Below are 14,420 nucleotides of genomic sequence, written 5' to 3' on the forward strand. Positions count from 1 at the left end.
AAGACCATTCCCAACAAACTGTTACACACAATGATTTAGCTTTAATGAAGCGAGATTTTTGTTATTTTGTATTAAACATTGTCAACTGATATTGTGTAACTAAAACTGCTTTTCAAAACAAGCATGCTAAACCGTAAATAGGACTCACGTTAAAGATACAGTACTCTTTTTGGGTATTCTCCTACAACAATGCCCAGTAGATGGTGCCGCGGAGTAAGAAATGTTACAGCAGAGGATTCTTCGTACTAGCAGCGACATTTTGTGAGTGAGTCGTGCTGCGAGGGCGGCGCCGCGCGGCGCGCATCCGCGAGTGAGTAAACCGCGCATAGACAGCAGTGCGCGCCAAGCCCCTTTTGAATGAAGATGGCGGGAAGTACTGAGGAGGCCGAGTTTCTCCGACAGAGGCTCACTTATTTGGAAAACATCGGTGAGGTACGCCGCTCACTGTACGTGATGCGAATTGTTTAGGATAATCTGATAAATAAAACAATGGTTTCAGAAATAATGTCTGGAAGGTGGGTGTCAGTAGATAGAAAACGATTATTTACTATGTTATCAGCCCTCCCGGACTGAAGGTGACGCTGGTTCGGAAATCCCAGTTGAACCAGAAGGCAAATCTGAAGTAGCCATTCCTTGAGGTCCACCCTATGTTTTGAAAGCTCGCGTAATTCCAGTAAACTAGTCGTTTAGTCTCATGGAGATGATTTCAGGAGTTTTTAATAAAGTGACTTTTCGGGTGCTGAAAGATCTAAAAAAAGGGAAGCAGCGCATGGAAGAGACTTGGACATCTGGTGTTTATTAGTGGGAGGTGTTGCGGTGCATTTGTTGTAAATAATCTTTTTATTGTCCTTTATAGCATATACACACTAATCCATTCTTAGTAGACAAATGATTTCTTTTTGGTGCTTGTATCAAACCTTTTATCTACACAATGTTAGTTGTGCTCCCTTTTATTCTTTTACAAACTACAATTGTCTAATGTTATGCCCTCACATTCCCGAAGAAGCCAAATAAGAATCTGAATTTTGTTTTATCAGCACACACAAAGACAATGAGTTTTGATTACAGCACAGCACTGAATGCTTTCTGATGCCCAGAACAAGTACAGTACACAGATTTGCATCCACCCGTTTTGAAACCAATTCATTCAGTTTAGGCTCTGAGAAAGCCAGCGACAGCGCCCATCTCGATTGCACTGAGTGCGAGGTGCAACTCAACCCCGTCCGGAACAAGGAGATTTTACAAGACAAGCAAATTACTCAATTCACATAAAAAATTGTAAAAAGCCAAGGATGGCACTAGATGACTAATTGGCCAAGGAAGTCCGACTGTCTATTTCTACTAACCATTTCTAATAACCAAAAGTTTACTTTCTGTGGAATGTATTAAGACTGAATTTTATTTTATTCTGTGTTGGCATAGCTTAGTTAATACCTAACTGGTTTATCCAGGAATTTCAAGAACCTAATTCAAATACAGAGATATGTTTTTTTTTTGTTTTTTTTTGTATGTGCACAAAGTTGAATTTCTGACATTGCTGTAGTGGTTTTGCATACAGTGTAACACTCATTTATATACAGTATGTATAGGATTCTTTGGGTCTGTAAGTGTAAGTGTGCTATATATTGGATGGCCTATTTCTCCATATTTCCAGGAAGTGTCCTGTATGCTGGATAATCTCCAACATATTCTTAAAAATCTACAGTGTATATTTGACCCATATTTTAGTCTTGACAGTTTTTTTAGCACCAAACTGTATGCAAACATTGTACTGTGAACCTTTCTACACAATGTCTTGATCAATACATACAGTAGTTGCCCTGTTTTTACAACATAAACATGTCAAAAGTTTTATAAATGGGGTTTTGAGATGATGTGATAATAATGTTTTAAAATAATGAAAGGAATTATCAAAGTGGATTACTGTTAATATTTTAAAATGAGTTATTCAGTTAGAACATAGGTGCACAATATTGAATTTTCTCTTGACACAGGAAACCATAGCTATGTGGAATAAGTTATCAAACAGTGTAGCACTAGATATTACTATTTTGGAGACCTTTAATTTCAACGTGATGATAGTTGGCATAATTTAGGTAAGTATGGATTGATGAACTGTGTTGGGCTCATTAAAAACATTGAGGTTCTTGTTACCATTAACAGCAATATCCTTTTTTGTGCTGTTGTAAGGGGTTGGCACAATTTCTCATATCCATTGTTTATTTGAAATTATCTAAATAGTGGGAAACTTGTTTAGTGCTTTCTGTACAAGCAGACCTGTGGAGTCAGTACATAAAACCTTCGACTCCCAACTCCTTAATTTATGGTATCTCTGACTGCTCTATTTGTAATTTAAGTCAGTGTACAGTATGAATCAAAAGTCTAAGGTCACTCATAAATTTTCATGTTTTTGATAGAGATTGGTACCTTTGTTTATCAAGATACCATTGAATTGATTTAAAAATATAGCCAGTGCATTACTATTGTGTATAATGGCCATTGCTGCTTGAAATGACTGATTATTAATTTATTATTCACATATGGCTGCAAAGCCGCATTTTCAGCAGCTGTTCCTTCAATATTCCAATGGTGAACACCCTTAGCTTATCCTTAATTAGTCATGTGTTAATGCTAATTGGTTATTACAGAAACCTTTCTAACTGCATTAGAACCAGTGAAACCTGTTATCCTGTTCACTTACAGTATGGTACTGGTATTCATAAAGTTCAGCTCTGGGTTCAAAAATGGCCAAAATGAAACAGCTTTCTCAAGAAATATGTCAATTTTTTTCTCTCAGAATGAAGGCAATTCCATGTGACTGATTGTTAGGAAACTGCATACAGTAATCCCTCGCTATATCGCGCTTCGCCTTTCGCGGCTTCACTCCATCGCGGATTTTATATGTAAGCATATTTAAATATATATCGCGGATTTTTCGCTGCTTCGCGGGTTTCTGAGGACAATGGGTCTTTTAATTTCTGGTACATGCTTCCTCAGTTGGTTTGCCCAGTTGATTTCATATAAGGGACGCTATTGGCAGATGGCTGAGAAGCTACCCAACTTACTTTTCTTTCTCTCTCTCTTGCGCTGACTATCTGTGATCCTGACGTAGGGGGTGTGAGCAGGGGGACTGTTCGCACACCTAGACGATACGGACGCTCGTCTAAAAATGCTGAAAGATTATCTTCACGTTGCTACCTTCTGTGTGCAGCTTTTAAGTATGCTGCACGGTGCTTCGCATACTTAAAAGCTCAAAGGGTACGTATTGATTTTTTTATCTGTCTCTCTCTATCTCTCTCTCTCTCTCTGCTCCTGACGGAGGGGGTGTGAGCTGCCGCCTTCAACAGCTTTGTGCCGTGGTGCTTCGCATACTTACAAGCCAAACAGCCCTATTGATTTGTTTACTCCTTTGAAGAGGAAGATATGTTTGCATTCTTTTAATTGTGAGACAGAACTGTCATCTCTGTCTTGTCATGGAGCACAGTTTAAACTTTTGAAAAAGAGACAAATGTTTGTTTGCAGTGTTTGAATAACGTTCCTGTCTCTCTACAACCTCCTGTGTTTCTGCGCAAATCTGTGACCCAAGCATGACAATATAAAAATAACCATATAAACATATGGTTTCTACTTCGCGGATTTTCTTATTTCGCGGGTAGCTCTGGAACGCAACCCCCGCGATGGAGGAGGGATTACTGTATTTCATATGAAGGTGTCTATCACTGTCTTGAGAGAAAAGGGCGACCTGGACCAAACTAGGACAGAAAAAGAAGGGGAAGGCCCTGATGGGCCAACACTTTTCTTTTTTACTTACGAGTTTCAGTATGGCTTTTTCTTTAAAAGTCTTCTTGTAAGGCCAGCATTACTGAATTGTCTTTTCCCTGTTGCAGATGACACTGGAATTGGGCTGTATTCAAAGAAGAATTCCACTGAGGACCAATAACACAGTTGTTTCTCAAAATACAGTTTCTGATGTCCTTTCCTCTTATGCAAGTTGTCCATCTTGGCCTTCTCCCTCTTTTTCTATACTGGTTAGATCCAGTTCAGCCTATTCTCTCAAGACAGTATTGGACACCCTTGTATTTTATCATCACTTTCATGGCAATCTTTCACATGAAATAACCTTCACTTTGCAAAAAAAAAAAAAAACTGACATGTTTCTTGTGAAATCAGTTATATTTTGACCATTTTCGAACCCAGAACTGAACTTTAGGAATGCCAGTACCTTGCAACACAAGTGAACAGAATAGGTTATGTTTCAGTAGTGCTAATACAATTACAAAAGTTTCTTTAATAATGTGATTAATTAAGGATAAGCTAAGAGAGTTTACCATTAGGGCACTGAAGGGATTGCTGCTGAAAACGGGGCTTTACAGCCATATGTGAATAATAATAAATAAAGTAATAATAACCATTATAAACACTAGTAATGCCTTGGAAAATTTTTAAATCAATTTAATGGTATCTAGATAAAAAAGGTATGAATTTCTATCAAAAATGTCTAGGTGACCCCAAACGTTTGAATGGTAGTCTTTTTACTATTTCAACTAAAAGCACACAACATACAACAATAACATTTATTTATTTAGCACATCTTCATAAAAATGATGTAGCTCAAAGTGCTTTACATGATGAAGAAAGAGAAAAAAGACAAAATAAATAAGAAAATAGAATTAGGGAACACTATTTAACATAGAATAAAAGTAAGGTCCAATGGCCAGGGAGGACAGAAAAAAAACAAAAAAAAAAAAAAACTCCAGACGGCTGGAGAAAAAAAAAACTAAAATCTGCAGGGGTTCTGAGGCCACGAGACCACCCAGCCCCCTCTGGGCATTCTACCTAACATAAATGACCTCAATCAGTCCTCATGGCATTCAGGGTTCACATGGAAGAATTTGATGATGATGGTGGTCATGTGGTCTTCTGGCCTTTATTCCATCAATGTAGGGACAATGTATACAAGTTACAAAGCGTAGTGGTGGCTCTGAGCCTAGGGATCTGCACTGGCGATCAGAAGGTTGCCGGTTCGAATATCCCGTAAATGCCAATAGGGACTCTGCTCTGTTGGGCCCTTGAGCAAGGCCCTTAACCTGCAACTGCTGAGTGCTTTGAGTAGTGAGAAAAGCACTCTATAAATGCAAAGAATTAAAGCATTTTATTTCTGCCAACATGAATTATCAGGCTACTTTTTAGTACCCTAAATTGTTAAATATAAGTTTAAAAGCTGTAGCGATTCGGTTGTGTCTTTTTTTAATATTATTTCATAGAGAAGCTGTTAACTTTGAGCATAATTAAACAAAAGACAAAACTTGCTGAATTAAAAAGGTTATATATTTATTAAAAGAACAGAAGAAAAAAATAGAGTATACTAATTGAAATAAACTATGTGAAATTGAAAGTTTTAACACATTATATTACAAATTAAATTTAGTCGGAGTCTGAAAATTTGTTTTGACACCATAAACATGTTGCTTTCCTTCTAAAGGAGATTTCCTTTTAAAAATTGGCAATGTGAAAGATAATGGGAGAAATGTTAAAACCATTACCAGGATGCAAACCCAAGTCCACCAGCTACAATCAGAGTGAATGCATTATGTTTGGTATTTTTTCAACATATGTTTGTAGTACAATTCTACTTTAAAACCGTATGCAGTGACAAGAGTATGTTTTTCAAATTTGTGAACTAGTCATTCTCTACTTTTTTTCTCTCTGTTCCTCATCTGGATATGCCCTTTCCAAAGACAAAAAAGTCCCAATTTCCTGTAAACTCCCCTTTCTCATTCTGTTTCATGCGTTCTTCATTTATAATCTGTGCTACTCTATTTAAGTCTGCAGAACTCTTACTTCACCTTGTCTCAATGTGGACTCTGATTTTCTTTAAAAGACCTGTGTGTGATCCTTTGCAAAAGTACAGGGGAAAAAAATATTTTTTCAGGTTGTTAGCTGGACTGCCTTCCAAATTTGTTATATGGGATGGCCCTAGAACATGTTAATAGTGTGGCCTTTCGATTTTCCGGTGTTGCTCTACAGGCCCAACCATAACACTTTAACTGTCCTGGATGTTGTTAACATTTGTCTCACAATCAGTGCATTGTTGTTACTTCCCCCATTCTGCTTCTCCTTTTTGGTTTATGGTTTCTTGAATAATTGTCAGATCTATGCTTTTCAGGTTTTAATGTCAATTATCTAAAATGTTGAAATTAAACTTTTGAAAATAATGTACCCTCTAGCATGGTGTTATGCACCTGTATACAGTAAGAATGACCAATCTGTTTTGCACATGCCTAGAGTTTGTTTCCTTGTGGCCTTTAATTGATTTTTTTTTTTCTTGTCACTGAGATAAACTGTTTTGTGTGTGTGTGTGTTTCCTTTTTAAATATGTATTTTTTAATTTTAGAGAAAAAAAAAGATTAACATAAACCTGTAGTAGAAAGTTAAAAGGGTATGTACAGTTATTATGAAAAATGCATAGGTAGCCTAATCATTCATTCATTTTGTAAATTATGCTATAAGAATTCAATTGTAGCTATAAGCTATGAATACTGTTCTTTGATTAGCAGTATACCATTATTGTGATCAGATTTAATCTATCTATAAGCATTAACTATGCTATGAATCTTTTTTCTGAGTCAGGATCTGAGAGAAGCAATTAGCCTGATGTCCAAGCTAAACAGCAATCTCCAAGTGTGGGCAGAGCGAAATGGTGAAGAGGAGGCACTGAATCAAGTAAGTTTGTAATGTCCACAATTTGTATAGGACTGACACCAAGTGGGAATTTAATTCATTTTTTGATGTTCTGTAGGAGTAATTAGACTCATTTAAAGCTTATTGCATACCCTGTTACTGAAGAGATAGAAGTGCTCTTTATTGGGAACCTGGCTCAGAGAATCTAACAATGTGTATTTTAGCTCTTCTCTATACTCTAAAACCTCGATTGAAGTTGTCAGTTGGTTCTAGTAGTCACATTCACATCATTAATTACTAAAAAAAAAAACTAATGTATAATTAATTATAACTATTGTTAAATCTCCACAATGTCTGGGCATCTGAAGTTGTGAACCATGAGTGTTAACCTCTATATCACCAGTCTGCTGATTTGATAGTTATATTTATGAATAGTCACAGAAACACATTTTAAAATAATGCAAAATATTATTTTAAATTTCTAAACAGCAGGGAATTGACTATCACAGAAAAGCAGTTGATTAAAGATTGCTTTTATAATGATGATGATAATATTAAAAACTACTGCAATTGAACTGAACTTTCACATAGGTGCACATAATTACAGAATTATAGCAGCAGCTTATGAAATTGCAAAAGGAAATTTAGAGTAGAATAATTAATAAAAATCCAACAGGTCCTTTCATTCTCAAGTTTGAAAGATTTATACAAAGGATTCAAGCTTTGTGCTGCTTACTGACTAGAGAATATAAAGCTTTAGAAACTAGTTTTCTAAATTGTCGATTGCTAAGAAAATTGTTTAAGATTACAAATTACCAATTAAAAAAGTATCCTGGTAAATTAATAGTACTAGGGTGCTGTACCGTGTTAGCCATTATGAATGTAGAGAAAAGCCAAGCAAAATGACACCTTTTATTGGCTAACTAGAAAGATTACAATATGCAAGCTTTCGAGGCAACTCAGGCCCCTTCTTCAGGCAAGATGTACATAGATTTGTAATCTTTCTAGTTAGCCAATAAAAGGTGTCATTTTGCTTGGTTTTTCTCTACTGGTAAATTAATGGATAGGCAGTTATAAAAGGCAGGAGAGAAACAGATACATTCAATGTAAATGTGCTTTGCCAAAATGATTGTGCTTTATGAAAAAGCCACAGAAACATTTGATTTAATTAGCTTTAGTTCCAAAAGGCTTTTAATAAGATGTTCTTGAGAGGCCAATCACCAAACTACAAGAGGCAGTGATCCAGGGAACAGATCCAGAAATGGCCTATGCATACAAAAGTTTAATATTGTACAGGAAGCTTTCTCTGAATGAGGTGACATGAAAAGTGGGGTCACATTGAAAAAAAGTGTTAGGGTAGCTTTATTAAATGAGGAATATTGCATCACTGTAGTACTCCAAAGAAGAGCTAATTCAGAGAGTGCAGGAAATTAATAATAAAAAAGCTTTATATTTTCAGTTTAAGCAAAATGAGTAGCATGATAGGCATTTTTTTAAATATGAAAATGTTAAGTACCAGATGGCAGTTGTTGCTATAATACCAGTTCTTCAAAAAGAACATGGGAACAGGCAGAAGCTGGTTAATGGTAATTTTCCACAAATGTTAACTAAGCAAGTAAACAGTTCTTCCATTTTTCCCTTTTATGCTTTCTTGAGTGATTATTGGTCACACAAAACTTGTAGACACATGAGACAAGTTAGAAAATAATTTAGAGTTGCACCTTATGGTCCCTTAAATTTTGACATATTGATATATTGGGAACTTTAGGAGAATTATAAATTAAAGTGTTTTGGGCTGAATGGTGAGTTCTCGTCAAAACATTGATGTTGTTACATTGCCTCAGGCCAGAAGCTTTCTTCAAAACTCTTATATTTTATACACTCAAAACGTGGCCATTGAGCGTGGGGTGAAGAGATGTGTATGAAAGCTGAATTAGTTTGGCTATAAGGGTGTTGTGTATTTGCATGTGTTTGTTAATGTCTTCCTTATCCTGCATAATGTTTATGCACATATACTACAAGCCTAACTGCATGCTTAATTGCTGGTTATTTTTCTGTGATTTGATTTGCATATGTGAATCGAAGTGTAGAGCTTTGTTGTATTTACCTCTAATTAAAAATATAATTGTACATAAACCAAGAGTACTCTTTAGTTTGTCTTTAGATTTTTATAAAACTTTGTTCCTCTTTGATGCATAGCTCCTGCTATTCCATTTGTTTTTTTCCATTTGAGGTGTGGGGAATGTTCATAAATCGAGTGACCTCCATATCCGGAATTTTGTCCTCAGTACAGAAGTATGAAGCTGAAGAAGCATAAGAATCTGATTCAAAGACGGGAACCCCTGCTTTTAGCCAGATTGACTTGACATCCACAGCACAACTGTGTACTTTCATGAAATGTTAATGGTTTCATTTTGTGTTAGTGTACAGGTTGTCTGTCCAATCAAACTAAGAGCAAATCATATTCTTTTATTTTTAAAGCATAATTTATATATTTTTTAGAACAGATGAATGCAGATCTGTTAACTGGCTGATGCAATATGGAGAACAGGTCATTATTGTAAGCATATATAATATTGAGCTGCACAGGTAACAGACCACCATGTTCCTTTCACGTGAGAGCACGGCTGCGGCGTTTAAAATTGTTAGGCAAGAATGTGACAGTACTCCTGCAGATCTTTATGAAATTTCTAATCGATCTAACGTGCAAATCTTTGAGATGTGTTATTGTAAAACCATAGCCTACAGAAAGAGCTGTGCGTCTGGCATAACAGAGCGGCAATGCTGATATTTATCTTATTAGGAAATAAATAATTTAAAAGTTACAACTAGACCTTGAAGTTGTGTGTTTATAAAGAGTTCTTGAAATGGACCATTTTCTAAATTCCTGTTATCCTCTTCTCCCTGGGTTACACCAGATGGGACAGTCTGGCCCACGTCTGCAGTGTGGGAGGCCGGGGTCAAAGGCAGGTGACCAGTGATGACTACAGTGTGTGTTAGCATCCATCATGGAGCAATGAAGTCCTTATTGTTTTGGCTCTGCCTGCCATCAATGCATCTGAAGCAGTGAAGTCTGCTGCAGGTTTTGTTTAGGGACACAGTTGTTTCTTATTTCAGCAATACCTTTTAGAGGCCAGCATTTACATCTTAAGTTGTAGTATACATGAGCTTTTCTCTGGAAATAATTAAAATGTATTGGTAAAAAAAAAAAAAAAAAACTTTTTAATTTACTGTATGTGTGACTGGTGATGCTCCACAACAATTCCAGGCACCTGGGTTTGAATCCTTGCTTTCTCATACCTCTTTTGGAGTTTCTATATTTTAGACGCTGTTTTTTTTTTTTTTTTTTTTTTTTAAGTATTCCTGATTCCTGCCACATCTTCTTGCCTGAGTGTATGTAAATGTAGTGCCTTACATGTAGAGTGGCCTCCCACCAGAGCTTGTATTCTGCTGCTGCAGCTGCCTGTGACCTTGTAGTAGAATAGCCCGATTGTGTCAACAAATGTATTGATGTGGCCAAATAATTGGAAACTGCCAAGTTTTGTCATGAAATTAACAATTGTAATTGTACTTGAAGTAGCACATTTTCCTTAAAGCCACCATTCCTAAAATCTGCTGTCATATCACCCAATGCATATACTGTATGCCTTAATATATACTTTCATTCAAGTTTTTTTGTAAAAAGCTATTACTTTATGACCTAAATTACTGTTACTTATTTTGCTTCTAATTGTTTTTTTAAGGTTTTAGCACATCTGAAATATTTCCTTTTTTACAAAAAGCTTCACTTTGGGGACTGATGTTTTTACTTAGCTGATGGATATAGCTGGTGTTTTTGATGAATAAGCTGGTTCAGCAAATAGAATTTGCCCCCAGGGGAAATTTGGCTTTTTTCAGAAGTGCATTAAATATATAGAATACACACACACACACGTAGTTGGGGAGTGTGTGTGTGTGTTCAGCCTGCAATATACTGGCACCCTGCCCACGGCTTGTTCCTGTCCTGCCCCATATGCTGGCTGGGATATGCGCTGGCACCCCCTCCATGACCCTGTCCCGGACAAAGCAGGTTGGACAATAACACACACGTTACGGTCTGATCACACACCAGAATGACTAAAATGAAAGAAAAACTCGACTTCACAGTCACAGTCATACATTATGCAGATGTAGTGGTATAAAGGAGCCCCCATAGTGCTTCTTGACACACTTCTGCTGAATGACTTGTTGGCTGAAAGTCCTGAGTTAGTGTGTCAGAGAGAGGGTGTGCAACATTGTTCATAATGGCACTCAGTTTTCCTCTGCTGCCTCCAGTTTCTACCACGTTCCTCAATTTGAAGGTTCACTTCCGTGAGACAAAATGAAAATGATGACGACATCAAGTCAGCTACTGTACTGTAGAGATCCGTGGCATAGAAATGCTTTGTGAACATTAAAATTCATGGTCGTTGAATAAACATACTGATTTTCCCTACAGAAAGGTCATAGTCCCGACATTTTGACCTCTCGTATTTCCCATTGGACCAGCAAGACATCAAGCTTTTTGAGGTTCTCCTCAATTTTGTCCCTCTAGACCCAAAATAAAATTTGTTTTTAGAACTTTCTAGATCAAATTTTGGGTAGAAAATTACACCCTTATGATGAAGGCACTGGTTTACTCTTTAGCAAAAAATGATCATGCCACATCAACTGACCCCAGCGATTCACTCCTAATGAAATACGATGGGTCAAAGTTACTCCTTTTCACAAAGCTTTAAAAAAAAAAATGAGCATTGGGAATATAATCATGCGGAGTGTCATTTTATGCTATTTCGAGGTTGCTGATCTTGAATGTATGTCTACCGGTGGTCTTAGCCCTCTAAGAGCCACTCCCAGATGGTTAGATATGACAAATTTTGGGGTATTGTTTTAAACAATTTTTAAGTCAGTGATTGTTCTTTTTGATCCTTTACACCTCCGTCAGTACATGAAAAATAAATTTTAACTGAAAATATTTAGATGTTAAAATTGAACACATTTTAATATTTCAGATATCTGATGCAATTATTCTCATGCATAAAGTTCTCCTACCTCATGAAATAAATTTCTCATGAAGATGCAAATTAGGGTATCTTATGCTAATTCAGACTTTTTAATAATTGCAGTAACATTAGACCAGTTTTAACATTTTAGAGCCTTTTACTGTGGATTAGTGAAAAAAAAAAAAAACTAATTAAACCCGTGATTCAATGTTGTAAAAGAATAAAACATGAAAAGGTTTAAGTAGATGAAAACCTTTTAGAGGAGGCGGCGATTTCTAGAAATGTATGCACTTCATAGCCAGCAGCTTACTGTAACAGAATGGCGTGGGCGGTCCTTTATATTTTATGATATATTTTATATACTTTATATGATACTTCATTAGACAAATCTCTAGGTGACATCGTGTCTACATTGGTTCCAGCCTTTATTGATATTTGCCCCCAGTTTGTTCCAGTTCTTGGCTCTTCATGGTGATGTCTTTGTTTAAATGTACTCATCTGCTGAGAGACACATCATTGTGTTTGCCCCCAGTTTGTTCCAGTTCTTGGCTCTTCATGGTGATGTCTTTGTTTAAATGTACTAATCTGCTGAGAGACACATCATTGTGGATCAATGGATTCTTTAATAGTTGTCATGCATGATCATGTTTTATGCTTTTAGACTGTTATTTAGTGAAATATGGCACTTGACAACTTGTCACAAAAACTTAATTCATGATCATTCTTGTGTCAGAATGAGGCTTATACAATCTTCCACATAAATATATTTCTTGGTGGTCACTTCTCAGCACAATAACTGGCACTTTGACCAACCTGCACAATGTAGAAATCATATTTTCACATGGAAGCTTATTTTTTTATAACATTTATGATTCAAAGCTTCATAGAACAAAGTGAAAAGAAAACAAATCTGATAAAACAGGTAGACACTACACCTGTTGGACCCCAACTGGCCCCACCGTATGCCCTCTGATCGGTCCTCCTGCGTGGCTTCAGCGTATTGCAGGCAGGGGTGGGAGACCTGTGCACTGCACCACGGAGGGGTTTAACAAGTCAAGGCTCTACTGCTCACCTGCCTACTTAGTGATGGATGCTTGCGGATACAGTTTGTATTTTGAGAAGCGCCTGTTCATGTCCCTTCTCCATGAGTGGATTTATATATGATGATGTAAAAAAAGTAACCATTTTCTAGAATACTGTCACAAACTGTCCATTAGTTTTAGTCCTCAGACCAGCAGTACAACTTACTCAATATATGAAATCTCATCAGGTGTACTTTTAACTTGCTTGTTCCAGGTCAGGCAATGTCTGATCTGGTCACCTTTCTAAAGGCCTCAGTTCAAAGTGGGTCAAAGGCCATACCTGCACAGTTTCTGGTAATCCCTTAATGCTTCACACGTCACCAGAAGTACGGAGATGCTGAAGGTGGAAATGTCATGTGTCAGCCCTACCCCACAAATGTGAATTAAGCTGCTCTGCTGTGTCCCAAAGGTTTCAGAAGACAGAGGGGACAGATTTACATTTATTTGCATATTTCTTACTAAGAACATCAACATAATTGAGTAAACATCAGCCCGGGGTGGACTGTTTGGGAACAGGTTGTTACAGGAAAAGGTTACAAATTTGATCACCACAAGTGAAGAGCTTAGAACAAAATATAACTGAGCAGATGACTGTGCAAGATCATGTCACTTGCAAACCAACACAACTTGGTTCAGCCAAGAGGTTATTTTGGAGTAACCATATCAGTGTGACAGTGAGGGGACAGGCTCCATGCTGCGGTCCTTACAAGAAGGTGACCTGTCCTCAGGAATGAATGCTGGTGTGGAGGTGCTGCCTTCTGATCTGACATGAACACCTGTACACCTCTGAGATGTCCTGGGTCAGAACATGCTGCCTGAAAATGGCCAACGATTTCAGCATGATGCCACCTGACCAGTGCAGAATCAGCCTCTGGTGGCTGTAAGTAGCAGTCAATGACACTGGAGGACTGCAAAACAACTGTTCATATTCGTGGTTGGTATCATTTTCCTGTAGTCTTTGCTGTTGCACTCTTTTGTTTTCCTATTATTCTTACTTGAAGTTGTCACTTCAGCAAAAATGTGGACATTTTATAGCCCAAGTATTGTATTTCCTTCTTCCATCAGCACATTTTTTTGACATCACCAATCAATACAGTGCTCTTTATTAGAATGTAATCATTTCAAACAAGAAATCTCAACTTCACCACAGGGCCAGAATCATAGCTTTGAAGCTCCTGCCCAGCCTGGGTCTGGAGTTTGCACATTCTTGGTTTTCATTGTTTTCTACCTACATCCCCCCACAGACACTGTGTGTTAACGGGTGAATCCAAAATGGTCTTTTATGAGTGTAGGTGTCTAATATAAAGTAAATCCTCTGCTGGAATGTTGCTCCCCTCTAACTTTGCTTCTGTATGGCTAGGACGCCCTATCATCCCTGAAATGATAAGTGGACTTGAGATGGTCAAGTTATGTTGTTTTGCTGGCCTTTCGAGATTCATGCTCCTGAAAAGTGGTTTTCTGAGCAGAGGAGGCTTTCGTTTTTAATAAATTAAAAAAAAAAAAAATTCACCCAAGAACTTTGTTAGAACATGGCATTCTGACAGTTGTGAAAGGATGCAATGGGGTGACAAAACGATACTCAAGCATAAAACATGCAGGTCTACCCTTCCCCTATAAAATGTACCCTGGAAACTAG

The 14,420-nt window shown here is 37.2% G+C and overlaps 1 long non-coding RNA gene across 1 annotated transcript; it reads left to right on the forward strand.

Annotated features, from left to right (window-relative positions):
• Positions 1-273: 273 nt before the first annotated feature.
• On the forward strand, positions 274-9,859 carry LOC127527225 (uncharacterized). The gene is made up of 4 exons (XR_007934534.1): positions 274-432; positions 6,631-6,723; positions 8,915-9,118; positions 9,648-9,859. It is a non-coding gene; the product is annotated as an uncharacterized LOC127527225 (long non-coding RNA).
• Positions 9,860-14,420: the final 4,561 nt, after the last annotated feature.

This window comes from Erpetoichthys calabaricus, chromosome 3 (assembly GCF_900747795.2).
Source record: "Erpetoichthys calabaricus chromosome 3, fErpCal1.3, whole genome shotgun sequence".
In the NCBI taxonomy this organism is placed as follows: Eukaryota; Metazoa; Chordata; class Cladistia; order Polypteriformes; family Polypteridae; genus Erpetoichthys; species Erpetoichthys calabaricus.